Here is a 17,252-nt window from a genome sequence, read left to right on the forward strand (position 1 = left end):
CTATTTTATATCCAACTAGCTGACCCGGCAAAAATATTGTATTGCCATAAATTAAACTGTGCTGTACATAAATCGTAAATTTCGGATGACCTTTGTCACGATCTCGAGTTTTGTACCTTTCTGTGGTGTTAAACCTTAGACGATTCATTTTGGCAGTTACGTAACTATGAAACCATGGCTAGTTTGATTTGTATGGGAGCCCCCCACCCCCTCTTAAAGGCTGAAGGGGTCCTAATTCACCATGGAAAAATTTCCTTCCTCCAAAAACCCCACCGTGCCAAATTTGGTTCCATTTGCTTGATTAGTTCTCGAGTTATGCAGAAATTTGCGTTTTATTTGTGTGGGAGGCTCCCCTCTTAAAAATGGGGAGGGATCCTAATTCAGCGTAGAAAAAATTCCCGCTTCCGAAAACCTGCACATGTAAAATTTGGTTCCATTTGTTTGATTAGTTCTTGAGTTATGCAGAAAATTGTGTTTCAAGCGTATGGGAGCTCCCCCCCTTATTAGAGGGGGAGAGTCTCTAACTTCCCTGGCCCCAAAAACCCCTGCATACAAATTTTCACGCCGATCATTTCAGTAGTTTCCGAGTCTATAAAGTACGTACTGACAGACAGAAATTGATTTTTATGTGTATAGATTATAACCCCACTTTCAATTCCTATTTTTAGTTCAATTTCAAGACTTATTTCATGTCCATTGTCAACTCTAATTTCAATTTTGATACTAAGTCCAACTTCAAGTACAATTTCATGTAAAACGAGAAAGGAAAAAAGAAGAAAAATTGGCATATAAAAAAGAAAGCGAAAGAAAATCGTGACACAATAATGGGAGGGAAGACGGGACATAAAAAAAATAAAAGCGGAACAGAAGGAAACGGGGAAAAAGGAAAAACGCGGCAAAAAGAGGGATGACAGAAGAGTGAAGAAAAAAATAGCAAGAAGGAAAAAAAAACAATAAAACAAACAAAATGAGGAAAAACTAGATAGAAAAGAAGAGAAATACGGACTAAAAGATGAAAAGTTACATAGAAAAGGGGGAATACAAAAGGATAAAATACGGGAGTAGAAAAATTAAGAAACGATAACAGAAAAACAGAAAAAGGAAGAGAGAAAAACGAAAACGGAAGGCAAGCGAGATAAAACGAAAAACAGAACGTGACAGAAAAGGACATAATGAGAAGAACGGAACAGACGAAAAAAATAGAAGAGGAGTTTACGGAACAGAAAACAAAAACGAGACTGGAAAATAGAAAAAACGGCAACGGGAAAAACAGAAAATAGAAAGAAAAGGAGAATTAGTCAGAGGAAAGGACGAAAAAAAGAAGAAAAAGTGGAAGAGCCAGTAGCAAAAAAGCGAGAAAAGTAGAGGGACGACGGAACAAAAAAAAAGAAACGAGACAGAAAAGAAGGAAAAACGGGAAAGAAAAAGAGGGAAAACGATACAAGAAAAGGGAAACGGAACAGAAAACAAGGCAAGAAAATCGCGAAAAAAAAGAAACCCGATAAAGGAAACAAGGAAAACAGGAAGCAGGTCGAACGAGATATAAAAGGAGAAATATGGGGCTAAATGGGGATGAGAAATTGAAACGGGATGGGAAAATGGGACAGAAAAATAAGAAAAACGGACCAAAAAAGGTAAAACTGGAAAGAAAAAGGCGAAAGCCAAAAACAGAGTAAACGTAACCGAAAAGAAGAAAAAACAGGGAATCCAAAAGAGGAAATATGATCAGGAGAGTTACAAAAAAAATGAAACAAAAAAAAAAGAGAAGAGAAAAGACGGAACGCGAGAAATAAAATTACAAGAAAATGATTGAATACAAAAGGGACAACAGAACTGAAAATAAGAAAAAAAAATTTTGACAGGAAGTGGAGCATAACGAAAGAATGAAACAGAAAATACAGGACAAAAAAAGAAAAATAAGAGGAAAAGAAGAAAAATAAAAACAAAAACCAAATACAGTCAACAATACACACAGAAAAGATGGAACGGAAAAGAGGAAAACACGGGACTGGAAAAGAGAAAAAACGAACAGAATAGAGGTTAAACTTGTGAGAGAACAAGACGAATTATGTCAATCTTGATTTTGAGTGAAATTTCATGTTCGTTCAAGTCTAGTTTAATCTCCAATGTAAAGTTCAATTTCAAGTCCACTTGCATTTCGGATTTTAAACAAAATTTGAAGTCTAACTTAATTCCATTGTTATGTCAAATTTAAAATCTAATTTCATGTCCAATTTCCAGTAAAATTTGCATTCGGGGTCAGTCCCGGTGTACTGGTTAGCATTCACGCCTCTTACGCCGAGGACCCGGGTTCAAATCCCAACCCCGCAGAAGTCTCGAATGACCAAAAAGTTTTAAAGTGACTCTAACTAACATCTGACTAATAATCTAACAAAAAAAATTGAATTCCAATTTGAATCTTAATTTCAAATGTAGTTCCAAGTCTGATCTTAAGTCCAATTTATATCCAGCTTACATCCAATTTCAATTTCGTGCATAATTTCAAATCCAATTTTACGTCAAATTTCAATTGGGCAATTTCAATTATTTTAAATCCAATTTCAAGTCCAATTTTAAATCAAATTCAATTTCAATTTCATGTAAAATTTCAAGTCCAATTTCAGAAAAAAAAACTTCAAATTCTCTTTTAAGTCGGATGTCTAATTCCATGTAAAACTTCAGTTCCAATCACTCCAAATTTAAGTCCAATTTCAAACTGCAGTTAAATTTGAACTGAAGTTTCAAGCCCACATTAGTTCAAATTCAAGTCTGAATTTAATGCCCTATGTCAAGTTCGATTTGAAGTCCAATTTCAACTCTGATTTTAAATCCAATTGGACCCAAAAGAAGTTTTTAACTAAATCGGCCGGTATTTTTGTTACAAGTAGGTAATAATAGATTCGCCATCTTACGATTACCCGATTTTCGAGGTCAAAACCTTTTTCTTAAACATCAGGTGTCCCACCTTTTGTTTATTTCTGTGCACCCTCCTATAGTTATCCTCCTCGCTAGTGTCGAATTGAATACAATACGATAGTTTATGACATCCGAAAAGTACCGACCATCAACCAGAATGTGGTCGATTTGAGAGCAGGGAGTTACAGGTATATTGAAGGCTATATTCAAAAAAAATTGGACACCCATTTGTTTGTAACTTTTTACCACGTAAGTAAAAATGACTGAAAGTACTTACCCTACAAGCACGGTTGTTACAAAGTTGTTGTGATAGCCGAAATATGACTAATTTCAGTCGTAATCCGGTTGCTTCAACTAAATGGCCTTAAAGTGTGCTACTTGTGTAAAAATGCATTGTGTACATCGGCAGTATTTCGTCAAAATCGATTGAACGATTACAGTGATACATTTGGATTGAACGATTGAGCAATTACAGTGATACAAAGGGCCTCATTTCGAAAACTCAAACGCTTCTCACCGATGGATCGACAGACAGCCCAGAATTACACATTTAACCGTATTTCAAATGATCAAAATGTTCAAGAAACATCAGATGGAGATCCGAAGAATGCCAGACCCTGACCAGAGTGACAAACAAAACACGGTGGTCAAAACTCGCGCAAGGAAGCTGTACAGGAAGGGAGCGGCTCACAAAATCGTTCTGCACTGTAATGATGATTGATGAAACCTACATCCTTGCCGATAACAGGCCCAAATGGCGGCACAGGAATGCTATATTGCCGTCCCTTAGTTAGCAGTTTGCACTTCCTGTACATCTTCTTTGCGCGAGTGTTGGCAAGTACCTACAGTTTTTTTATTTCAAAGTTTATTTTTTTATCTTTATAAATAAATTTCCTATATAAATTTATACACATAATTACCACGATTGAAGCATAAAACAATTAAATAACAATTTTGTTTGTTTTTGATATAATTTGAGGGTTGCGCAAAGGCTTGAAAGAAGGGAATATGGACTGCCCTCCACGCTATTTTAGATCCTTTGCAGGTGTGCCTCTTTTAGGCTCCCAGCTAGCTTCGTTCGAGGTACAATACTGGTCTGACAAGCCAGTCGTGGTATGTTCGAATCTCAGCTGGACTGTGCTGTTAGTGTGAGCAGGCTCGCTGCACTAGCCCATAATTGCTCTGTACTCTAACAGGCGGCTGCGAAGTGTGTCGATAAAGAAGGGTCAAGTCATAAAGACGTTTAAGTCCAAGACTGAAACTTTACGTATAAAACGTTAATGAGAGGAGTAGTTCTGCACTCCTTTTCTGCATATTAAAGGAGAGCTGTAGGCACTGTTTGGATCTGGCGAAAGTCGGAATATTACGGTGAGCCGGTCACGTCGCGAAGATGCCGGATCGTGCGGCTAAAACTGTTCCCATCAAAAACCAGTCAGATACCAAGAATAAAGAGTACGGCTACCTTCAAAATAATTGCACATGCAGTTTTCACCAGTTTTGACTGGTGTCGAGAATTTCCCGTCTGCACATTCATTCCGTATCGAAGTGCGGAAGCTTCTCGAAAGATTTCACAATCAAACGCAACAGTTATAAAATTAGACAATCGTGAGAGATAGTTTATCCGTTTATTCGTCAGCTATACAACGCTCAAGGTCGATTTGATTCACAGTTGCATTCGTAGATAAAATACAGCAAACTAATTAGCAGATTAGTGATGCAAAGATGATTCGCTAAAACAATTCGTCATCAGTAAACCGTGCTTGACTAATGATTTAGTGTGGTATTCTGCAAATTGCATTGCTAATAAGTATTAAGTGATAAATCGGTCGTGATCGACGGCAACAGATTTTTTACTTATTAGTGATCAGCGACAGCTTGGAAAAATTGATGTAACATATTTCATGATTCGTCATTGATTATTTGTTTGTAATCGGTTATCCAGTACGCGGAAGTTTTAAGTTATTTAAAGGCAATATTTTGAAATCACCTTTCCGGTGGGGTAAATACTTAATTCTAACTACCGGACGTGACCAATCCGGTTCGAGCCGTTGCTCAATGACAAACAGCACTTCTTCCAGGAAGCGACACTCCTGTCAGTCAGGCCAAAAAGTAAGTACCGTGCAAAAATGCGCCAATGATAAGCCATTAATCACACGTTTCTAATACCGACAACCGTGACCGAATTGGACGCGGTTCGAGCATCATGTGCTGACTTGAAAGGAATTTAATCGCACAACCGCAAAATCAATGCATGACAGTTTTATAACTAATGCACATTTTTCTTATACGGGCCTTGTAAGTCAACGCAAGCGAACCGAAAAATGTGAGCAAGCTTAATTCGATTCGACCGAGAAGGGGAAAAGTATTGATAAGAGTATACAGGAATGTTCACCTGAGATAAGTGATAAACAAAATGAAGGTTCAGTTGGTATCAACCGGGACACAAGTAGGTACACGCCATTGAATGTGTTTTGCAAAAAAAAAACCTAGCCTGATGATGCAGAATCGGGGCGTTAGCGTCACGATCACGAGACAATCATCAGATGATTGAGGCTAGATCAGGAGTTTTTTTAGGGGCAACTTACCGAACCGACTGCTACTGGATCTGTAGGATCTGATCGACAATTTCCCTCGCTCCATTATCTTACGTAATCTTCTCTCAACGAGAAAAATTCCCAAAAGGTTTCACAATTTCCTGCTTGAAACTTTTCAACAACACTAACAAACAAGCACTTCACAAAACAATTGAATGTCCACACGAATTCACTCGAACTTCAGATCTCGCCAGCAGAAGACTGGCACTTATCGCGAGCACTGATTCGAGTATCGACCACCTTCGGAGCGAATCGTCGAGTTTTTCGCATTCGTCATCGAGCGTTACTTGTCCTTTTTCGTTTTCCGTTATCAATCGGAGTACTCTGTTACGCTGTTCTGTTCGTCCGGTAAACGAAGCACTACAACTGAGTTCACACGTCCACTAGCTAGCCTGCCCCCGGCCCCGGCCGGCCGCTCGCTCGCTAGACCGATATCGCTGCTGACGGACGAGATTGCTAGACACCAATTCACGCATCAGTGCTGACCGATGACACTTTTTGTCCACTTTACCAGTTTTCCATAGAAAATCGCCAGCAGTAGTAGCACACACTGATCGGACTGGCGTGGAAACCGCTAAATAATAGTTGGATTGGAGTCGGTTTGGATGGACATTTGATATTGCCTCTGGAAGCAGTACGCAGCCGCAGGTGGGGTGGCTTCGTTCGAGTCCGGATCGCAACTGAACCGATGCTGATGTTACGCTCCGCAATTCCACAAACCGACCGACCGACCAACCGTTCAGGTTGGCGAATCTCGGATGATATCGAGTTTGCTTGCCCGTTGCGACTATCCTATCGTTATCTACGGTTTGTTTTGTGCAACGGTGTTTTTATCTATAGACGTGAAGAACGGCAAACAGTCGAGTTGGATGATAAAATTTATGCTAATGGGACAACCGTATGGGACCGAATTAGCTAATTACAAATTGTTTTGCAGTTCGGACTCTACAAGTTGGATTATTGAGCAGATTTTAACATTCTGGAAGACCAATGTTGACTGTCGATGGCTCTGTACTTTTTATGAAAAAAATAAACCCGCTACTGACTGGTACGAATAAAAGTACGGTAATCGAGTTATCTAGAAGACGAAGCCTTATCAGTAACGTATGAAAGATACGAATCCCTTGTTACCGGGTCACGGTGGGAGGGAACATATCTGAGCTTGGACAAAACTGGCGGATACTTTAATCTACAGGATTTGAGCGTAAATACCTAACATTAATGTATCGAAAGACTCTTGATATTAGTATTGAAATGCAAGCGACAAGTGCTTCAACTCCGGCCGGTTTTCATTTTCGAATTCATTTGCGTCTACATGTGGCACAGTCAAAAAGGAGCCGCGGTACTTTTTTTCTACATAGGATTACGTCTTTGTTTACTAAATTTAGTGGAACACTGGTGAAACAGAAGTATAATTCACCCCGAGAAAAATTAATATATCAAACGGTAATAGACAGAGAGATGTAGATTGTAAACATTTTGTCAATACAGAACCTAAAAATTAGCCGTATAATTTCGCTATAATTTTCTCCAACTCGCCGAACACAGACATCAGAAATAGACACAAACAGTTGCATTTTTCCTAAGTGTAACCTATCCAGGTGTAACCTATTTATCACATTTGTCCACGGCCTGTAATTTGGCGACCACTATTCTACTGAAACCATTAGCTGATAGCTGCCGACGAATGACACATGCACGGAAAGCACAAAGTGTGATAACTAGACGAAAACGGTCTGAAATAACCATTCTCATCTGAATGAATCCAAAACAAAACTCCTACTATCTTGAAATTGCTGACGCTCAGCTCATCGTTAAATACCCGACCTTGGATATTTTTAATTAAACGAGACTTTATTTTTGATAAAGAAAATTTCATTGTTCTGCGTAATACACCGGTTAAGGAGGGACTTTTTGCCTTTCGCAATAAAAAGAATAGAGTTTAGTTCGCCTTGTTGACGTGAGATCGTACTTGCTATTGCTAGTGTGTAATCTATATCAGTCAACAGTTTTCGTTGTATTTAGATCACATTATCTGGCAAGATACTTATCTTGCCAGATCTTTAACGCACTATGGAGACCCGTGTCTTCCAAGTGATATAAAAAACCTTTGTTTAATTTTTATTGCTTCTATTTTTAAAAGGACGAACACGAAATTATTGCAACACAGTAAATTTACTTGAAATAAATTTACACAGATGAAAAACACGTTGAATTGTAGAGCAGTTTTATACATATACTAAGTTCAATTTGAAGGGAGTCTTACTTCAAATTACATCACGGAAAAAAAAACGGTGTAGAAAATTGCCCAATGTGTATTTTCTCTTAAAAAATTGAGTAGAAGTACTTTAGAGTGTTTTGTTTACACTGTATTTTTATCTCTGTCGGTTTTTCGAAAATTGGAAAAAATGGCGTCACCCGAAAAACAACGTCGCGAATTGATTTTGCGCAAGCACCTGGAAAATTCTCAACTCTCTCATCGGGACATCGGAAAACAACTCGGAATCGTGCAGTCAACGGTGAGTAACAGTTAAGTATGATTAAACGTTACTACGGGATTCTGAGCATCGACCGGAAAGAGAAATGCGATCAAAATGGATGTTCACTTAGTGATCAGGACCACAGGCGTGTCGCGTAAGCATTTAAGCAGAATCCCAATGCTTTCGTCAGGGATGTGGCCAAAAAGTTGAATGTGTCCAAGATTTTCTTTCAGAGAGCCAAGGACCGGGAGGGACTGCATACGTATAAAATGCAGAAGACTCTAAATTATGACGAACGCAAACTGAACACCCAGCCTCAAGCCTCATTATCCCATCATGGATAATGAGACGTAAGACCGTCAGTGTACATACAGGAAAAACAGGTGCAATGATCCAGTTAATTAGACAAAATAACAGATGTGCGACAAAAACAATTTTAACGACAAGTAATTTCTACGAGACACAGATACTTGACAAAGAGCAGACAGTATTCAATCCCTGAAGAAGACTGAAATAAACAGTTGAAACGTTGGAAAGATTACAAAATCTCTTCTACTATCAATAGACTGACAGCCAATTAAAATGAAGAAGACTGAAATAAACAGTTGAAACGTTGGAAAGATTACAAAATCTGTTCTACTATCAATAGACTGACAGCCAATTAAAACGAGGATAATGAGACTTTTTTTTCCTTGTTGGGGACCTTGGACCACTGCGACCAGTTCTTTGATCTATTGTGGTGTGTCCTCTTTTGCTGTATGCCTTTACTTATGAACAGCTACTATGTTGTTTAGTAATTGTTATTTTAATTGAAGGCATCATCCCAACACGGTAATATGTTGAGAATAAATTGTATTACTTTCTGAGGAGAACTAGCCCATATTTCCGAAGGCTCCAACAGTCCTTTATCAAGAAATTTGCGCCTTTTATTGAATAATGCTGTGCATTCGCACAGTATATGATGAGCACTTTCACACTCTAGATTGCAGACACGACATCTATCATCATTAAGCTTTCCTATCTTCAGATGATATTTGCTTGGACAATGACCAGTAACCACTCCGCTAAAAGTACTCAAATCTTTTTTTGAAAGATTCAATAGCTTTTGCGTGATTGAGGCATTTGGCTTAATAAACCGTTTTGCATGACGAGCTGATAGAGTATTATTCCAGTTCAATTTGACCTGATTCTCTTCCCATTTTTTCAGTTCCATCTTGCACGTACTATTGGATACCCCACAGAAAGGTTCGGGACCTATAAATTCCATTGCAGATCCAGATCTGCCTAACTCGTCTGCTCTTTCATTACCTTCTATACCACAGTGCCCGGGAACCCAAAAGAGGTTTACCCTGTTGTGTGTAGACAGCTGTTGAAGCAGTTTTACACAGTCCCAGACTAATTTGGAAATGCAAGCAACATATTTTAGAGCTCTCAGAGCTGCTTGACTGTCTGAGAAAATACAAATATTTGCATACCTATATTTTCTCTTCAAGCAGATCGAAGTACATTCTAGAATAGCATATATTTCGGCTTGAAAGACCGTTGGCCATTTGCCCATTGCCACTGACCTATTCAGTCCAGGACCAGTAATGCCAGCCCCCACTCGGTCTGCCAATTTCGAACCATCCGTGTAAAAAGTTATTGAACCATCTTTGACATAGGGGCCCCCTCGTTCCCGTTCACTACGATCTGGTTCATGGATGCTAAATAAATGGTCAAAATCGATTTTTTTTCCATTAGATCTTCAGCTTGAAAAATAAGAGGATTAATTTCAAATTCCTTTAGGATACTTAGGTGGCCTTTTAGATCACCACTGAAAAGATTTTTGGTTCGTCTGAGTCTTATCGCGTTTTTAACGGCATCTAGTTGAATGACCTGAGATAATGGCAGCAGATTTAATAGAGCATCTAGGGCTTTAGACGGAGTAGTACCCATTGCTCCTGTTATAGCGATAGTAGCGAGCCTTTGCAGCTTTTCAAGTTTAATTTGAATCGTTTTTTGTTGTTTCGTTTTCGGCCACCAAACTAATGCTGCGTATGTGATTCTAGGTTTCACTATAACCGAGTAAATCCAATGTATCATTTTTGGCCTTAGACTCCATTTTTTACCGAACATTCTTTTACATGCCCAAAAAGCACTAGTAGCTTTGTTGATCACTTGTTCGATATGTGTATTCCAGTTAAGTTTTTTATCTAGAGTAATTCCAAGACACTTAGTTTCTGTAGAAAACGGTAGAGAAGTTTGATCTAAGTGCAAAGTTATGAAATTAGTTTTATTTCTTTTTGTAAATGGTACAATTGTGGTCTTACTAGGATTTATATTGAGTCCTTCTTTTTTGCACCATGAAAGGGTGAAACTTAATGCTGTTTGCATTCGTTCTGAGACTGTTGTATCAAATTTGCCACGGACTATAATGACGACGTCGTCCGCAAAACCAATCACTTCGAAGCCTAGCAATTCCAGGTTTTTCAAAAGGTCATCTACCACCAACGACCAAAGCAGTGGAGATAGAACTCCCCCTTGTGGACAACCATTTTCATTGCATTTTCTATTGCGATATAGTTAGCATTATCAAATGCTCCTTCTATATCCAGAAATGCCGCTAGTGAGACTTCTTTGGCTTCAAAAGTTTTTTCTATTTTATTTACGATAGAATGGAGAGCAGTAACTGTTGACATGCCACTTCGATACGCGAATTGATTTTTACTCAGAGGGTTTTTGCAGAGTATCACACCTTTAACATATTCATCAATTAGTTTTTCCATTACTTTCAGGAATATGGATGACAAGCTAATTGGTCTAAATGAGAGATACGACATGAGATACGACAATGAGACATACGTAAAGGTGGACTTTCGGCAACTTCCGGGGCTACTGTTCTTCACCGTCCAGCAGTAGTTTGATGTTCCGGAGCAAGTAAGGAAGTAGAAACTTCCAAAGTTTGCCAAGATATACATGTTTTGGCAAGCGATTTACTCATGTAGCAAACGGAGTGCGCCGTTCGAGACTACCGGGACTGTAAACGGGTAGATCTATTTTAAGGAGTGTCAACAGGAGCGTCTGCTTCCTCTATTGAAGCAAAACGAGGGCCCTATGATCTTCCGGCCGGATCTAGCTTCGTGCCTCTATTCAAAGGATGCCCTGGAATAGTACGAAGCCAACGGAATCACTTTCGTGCCCAAGGATATGAGCCCCCACAACGCACCGGAACTACGGTCCATCAAAAAATATAGGGCTATTATGAATCAAGCGCTACGGAAGCATCCCATGGAGTTCAAATCTGAGGAAGACATGAAGAAAAAGTGGTCTTCCGTACAGAAGAAGCTGCAGCTAGATGTTGTATAGAACCTTTTGAGTGGAGGTGTGAGCATACTGTTATGGTATTCAATAAGTTGAATGACATAAATATACCAAAAGCTTACTAATAGGCAGGGATGGCACGATCACTTTGACTCAATTCAAATTCATTTGACAGTACCGTCTCAGCCAAGCAAAATTCGACAAAGTTTTATCTGGGACATTTGTAGAATTAATTATTATCTACAATTTTACTGCATAAAGTTTTGCTGTATCTTTTGTAGTTACGGCGCTATAATGCTAGTAGCTTGTTAATGACTAAATGAACGTTCCCTTAGTCACAAAAGAGGTACTAGCATTGTAGCACCGTAAATACAAAAGATACAACAATACTTTATTTAAAAAAATTGTAGATAACTAGTTCTTCCTTCGTCCGATATATAACTTTTTCAAATTCTGCATGACTGAGACGGTACTGTTAAATGAACATGAACTGAGTCAAAGTGATTGTGCCATCCCTGCTAATGGGTTATATTTTATTGTCTAAAAGTTTGAAAAGCTTTAACTGAAGTTTTAGGTGTGTAGTAGAATACGCAACCTGAAATTACATTAAAAAGAAAACTTTCCAATTAAATTCTACTATGAATATACATATACATAGTAGAATTTAATTGGAAAGTTTTCTTTTTAACTTAAGGTTGAAAAGGATTGGTCAACTAGGTAATTTTCTACAGCGTTTTTTCCGTGATGCAATTTGATATGGGACACCCTTTACATAAATTTGACCTAGGGTTTTCATTATGTTTTTTAATAAAATACTAGACGCACGCCCAAGCAGCACATTATTGGCACTTTTAGTTGAAGAAGCTTGTTTACGACTGATATTGGTTCTAAATCAGTTGCCACAACTGATTTATAACAACTGTGCTAGTGAGGCAATTTAGTCTGCTAGAAGCAATAAAACCTATTATGTATAATTCATAATAAAATATCCAATAGAATAAATAATAACATTTCAATTTCCGTAGTTGTGCAGCATATGCACATTAAATTTAATAGTGGCATATTGGCATTATCGGCGTGCTAACGAAATTTTACAATTTCTAGAAAATAGTTGTTTAACGGGAAATGCGCAATCATTAACTTTTCGTCGGAAAGTCCAATTTCGGAAGCAGTTTTTGGGCCCAAAACAGAGACTCTGTTTGTACGAATGTATTTACTGCATTCTTCTTGCCAAACTGAACACAGAGAATATATTTCCGTGAACAGAATTTTTGCTGAAAGTCTATTATATACTAGCTGACCCGACAAATTTCATATTGCCACAAATTAAACTATGTTGTACATAAATCATGAATCTCGGATGATATTTGTTACAAGTTCAAGTTTTGTAAGTTTCTGAGAGGAGTTCAACCTGATGATTCGTTTAGGCAGTTAAGGAACTATTACGCATGGGTAGTTTAATATACAAATTTGCAATTTTTCCTCACAGTAAAGTAGAAAACAACTCCTCCCATTGCTTAGCCAGAAAGCGGGTGATAAAGCGGAGCGAAAGCCGGCAAATTATTTTTAAAGCTTTTGAAATTGGCTTCAAAGTTCGGAGGACTAAAAATAATTTGTGGGATGTAAGCCGAATTTTTTTTAATAAAATCAATTGTCTGTGGGCTCCCCTGTGGGTACTGTCTAAAGAACTCGAAAAATGACTCCGTACACTCATGTTAACACGTCTAACACCAGACAGAAATGGAAATTCAAACAATACAATTCGCAAAACTCGCCATTTTTTCTTTCTTTTCGTTGGTTTGTGTTTCATTTGTATGGGAGCCCCCCCTCTTAAACAGGGGAGGGGTCCTAATTCATCACTGAAAAAATTCTTGCCTCCGAAACCCCCACATGCCAAATTTGGTTCCATTTGCTTGATTAGTTCTCAAGACATGAGGAAATTTTTATTTCATTTGTATGGGAGCCCCCCATCTTTTTTGTCGGAATATTTGACCACTGCGACCATTATTTTGATCTATTGTGGTAAACAAGGGACCCCTCCTAAACAGGGGAGGGGTCCTGATTCATGATATAAAAAATTCTTGCCTCCGAAAACCCCCACATGCCAAATATGGTTCCATTTGATTGATTAGTTCACGAGTTATGAGGAAATTTGTAATTCATTTGTATGGGAGCCCCCCATATTAAAGCGGGGATGAGTCATAATTCCCCTCTTAGGGGGAGGGATCTCTAACTATCATAAGAATCTTCGCTGGCCCCAAATCCCCTGCATGCAAATTTTCACGACGATCGGTTCAGTAGTTTCGGAGTCTATAAGGAACATACGGGCAGACAGACAGATAGATAGACAGACAGACAGCATTCATTTTTATAGGTATAGAAGATTCTTGCAGATTTTATTACGGTCCTGTCGACCAAATCGATCAGGAAGATCTTACAGCAAACTTTATCTTGTCTGCTCACGGTTATATGTTTTTATGTTAATAAAGCTGCCTGGGCGATTTAGCATTTTATACATGAAGCTTTATGCTTTATAGCTTTGTCCAACGCAGCGAAATGCTTCATTAGATTAAGGAGGCATAGTACCTTTTACACCATAGTTTTTACCTTATTTTAAATATTTTTTTCTCTATAACACGAAAAACCAATCGAATCGGGTTTTTTTGCATTTAAAACATTGCATTTCATACTAATATTTATAATATTGTTTTCATATGGGAACCTCTTCCCCTTTCCCCTACGGCTCCTTGAACATAGTCATCCAAAAAAACATGAATTGCGGTACCATGGATTGGCACTGGGGGGCCTATCCGAATTGAAAAATTTCAAAACGACTTGAAGAAGGTATATTAAATTATTTCATGCTTGGCCCATCCTTTTTGTAAAATTCGGACGCATAACAAAATGGCGGACATTCAAACATAAAAGTAACGTTTTTAGTCGAAAAAATTGACTTTAAACATTTCTAAAAAATACAAAAATTGCAATATCGAAAAATCAAATATCGAATATATTTATTTTGTTTAAATAGGGCTTATACAAATTTGAAAAAAAGTTTGTCGCCCCCCCCCCCTTTAAAAATTTTCGAAATTTGAAGGGGCAAAGAAATAAAGTGCAATATTATTATTCTTTAGTTCTTTAGTTGCATTCTTTAGTGATAAGTAGACTTTTTACAGTTCAACGAGTTTACATCTCTTAATTACCCACTATGCGCAAAGTTAAAGAAATTATCCGGTTAGTCTCGATCAACTTTCCTTCACCAACTAAGCTTTCTGATTCTTTAAATTTTATTCCATTCTAATTCAACTTGTTTTAAAAGAACCGAATCAATCTGAATTGAGGCATCAATAAACTAAACAATATATTAGTGACATTTGGCACCGCTTTTGACGGAGATATTCCGAATTGCAGTGGGGTTATTTTTGGCTACCATAGGTAGTAGATAGATCAAAATAGAAATACAACAAATTAGACATTTAGGAATACCAGCTTTCAGTGCTTTCGGGGCTCCAAGTGTTCGTTTTATTCCGCAGTGTCCAAGAACTAATTTTGGATATTAGGGACGTAAAACTTACAATTTTGCCTTACAAATAGAATATTTTACCATGCATTGGATGCATGCAGAAAGGATGTCAATGAATTGTTCGAAACTTTTCTGACTATTGTCATGTTGTGATTATCATTGGGACCAGTGGTGGCCCAGACCATAACATCAAATCATGTCTTTTTTTTCCTCTCCTGTAAAGCCATATTACAACTACGTCTATTGATAAGAAACCCAGCTAGCACCAACTCGTATATCAATGGACGAAAACTATCGTTAATATCTCCTAACAAACTCAAAATCGTAACTAAAGCTGGATAAAGTGGGATCAAGTTGATTTTTTGTCGTATATAATGATAATGACTGACATACATACGATTTTCAGCACAAAATCGTACAGTAGTACGGAGCGACTCGCGCTTAATCGGATATTATCGTAAATAAATGCTTATATAGTCGTAACGCTCAAAATTATTCGTAATCACGTATATCGCCTCCAAAATAGTACGGATATGCCAATTTTGCGCATGAAATACGATTTATTTAGCATGTATATCTGTACGTAATGCTGATTTTTACCTTTTTTATACATATGAAAATGCTAGCTGGGAATATTGTTGTCTGACCCATATTTGATCAAATCATGTTAGGCTATATTGCTTTTTTACTGAGTTTTATCTTCTTCTGCTTTAAAAATGGAGTTTTAGTATGGATTATGGAAATGTGCGAAACTGGAATTAAATTGTAATAATATTTTCATTGCTGGGCAGTCGTAACGGTTTATCTCTCCAAACATTTCAATGATTCGCAAAATCCTGGAGCATTCGAAGAAAGATCTAATCATTTATACTGGTCTTATAACAGGACATTGTCCGAACCGCTTTCATCCGAAGCATAAAAAAAAAGACTCGAGACACCTGTTAAGCCGATGTCTGGCAATTTTTAATTAAAGATCAAGATTCTTCGACAGAGGGCTGTTGGAACCCCTGATTTTTGGAGAACAACTTCATCCGAAGTGCATCACCGCATCCGAAGTGCAGCAATGACAATCGCTTCTGATAATGTGGCGTTTGCATCTGTAATATACAAAGATAAACACGTTATTGTTGAGAACCAGCAGAAATGGTCATTTGACTAAGAGCTTGATCAAGAAACAAGCGGTTTCAAACGTGAATAGTGTCAGAGCTTTTTTTCTCAAAAAATGTCAGTAGCACAGCACATGCAAAAAAGCAAGGCTATGGGTATAAACCTCCTTAAGAATTTGACCTTTCTTTATCGACCTACTTCGCAAGCACAGCACATTGGTTCCAAATAAAAGAAGTTGTAGGGAATTAAATTTGTCATTTTTACAAGGTAATTCCAAGGTAAAGATCCCGATACTATTACGTAGTTACCGAGTTCTGAACTAGTAAGTGACATGGTTTTGTATTATTCTAAAATACAAGGTAACTAACCGAGTGACACACAAGTTCAAAGCAAAATTCAAATGTAGGTCAAATTACACGCGTTCGGCTCTTTAAGGTGATGCTGTAGCATTCCATTATTATCAAGCTGATTCATCTCAACCACAATGCTTACTATATGTGCTTAAATTGAAAAATTTTGAAGGTTGGTTCGGTTTGAACTCAAATTTAAGTACTGTACAAAATTTTTGTATTAAATTTGTATTAATATGGAAAAATAAACACTGGTTTCTTCTCCTTTGTTTAGTTATTGAAGGTTCAATGTTATTTTTTTCTTGTCCCCCCTTGAAAAATATTTCGAGACCAGGACATAAACTTTTTTCCAAATTTGTATAAGCCTAACTGATTTTCGAAAATTGCATTATTATGACGACGCGTTAATATTAGCCACTTATCACTCCAATATTAGCGATAAAATTTAATGCGCATATGCTGTACAACTACGGAAACTGCTGAAAATTTATTATATATTCTAGATTTTATTATGGTCGCTGTAAACCAAATTGATCAGAATGATCAGGACGAGTTAATAAAACTGCCTGGGCGATTTAGCTTTTTACACATGAAGCTTTATGCTTTATAGATTTGTCGAACGCAGCGAAAAGCTTCATTAGATCAAGGCGATTGCCGTCAAGCAGCGAAAAGTATAATTCAGCAGAGCGTAATATATCTACTTGAGCTTAAGGCGTGACTGTTCAAGAGGTTATAAAAACCATCTGAAGAGTCGGCCTCTTGGTCGGAAGGAAGTTTTATAGCGGTCACCAGAAGATTCTAGCGGAGCTAATAGCTTTATTGGCGGTTTTATGGAAGTGGCCAGGAAAACCACTATGAGGAACGTAATGAAACTTAAATTGCTGCTTGGATGTCGTTTTGCAATAGTCTAAAGTGCAATGCTTAGAATGCAAAAAAAAATCATCACGTATCGTCAGAAAAATATTTGAAATGAGGCAAAAAT

The 17,252-nt window shown here is 37.7% G+C and overlaps 1 protein-coding gene across 7 annotated transcripts in view; it reads right to left on the reverse strand.

The window, feature by feature from the left end:
* LOC128744541 (spectrin beta chain, non-erythrocytic 1) overlaps positions 1–17,252 on the reverse strand; it is a 232,040-nt gene that overhangs the window by 96,843 nt on the left and 117,945 nt on the right. The window lies entirely within an intron of this gene.

This window comes from Sabethes cyaneus, chromosome 3, assembly GCF_943734655.1.
Source record: "Sabethes cyaneus chromosome 3, idSabCyanKW18_F2, whole genome shotgun sequence".
Taxonomy (NCBI): domain Eukaryota; kingdom Metazoa; phylum Arthropoda; class Insecta; order Diptera; family Culicidae; genus Sabethes; species Sabethes cyaneus.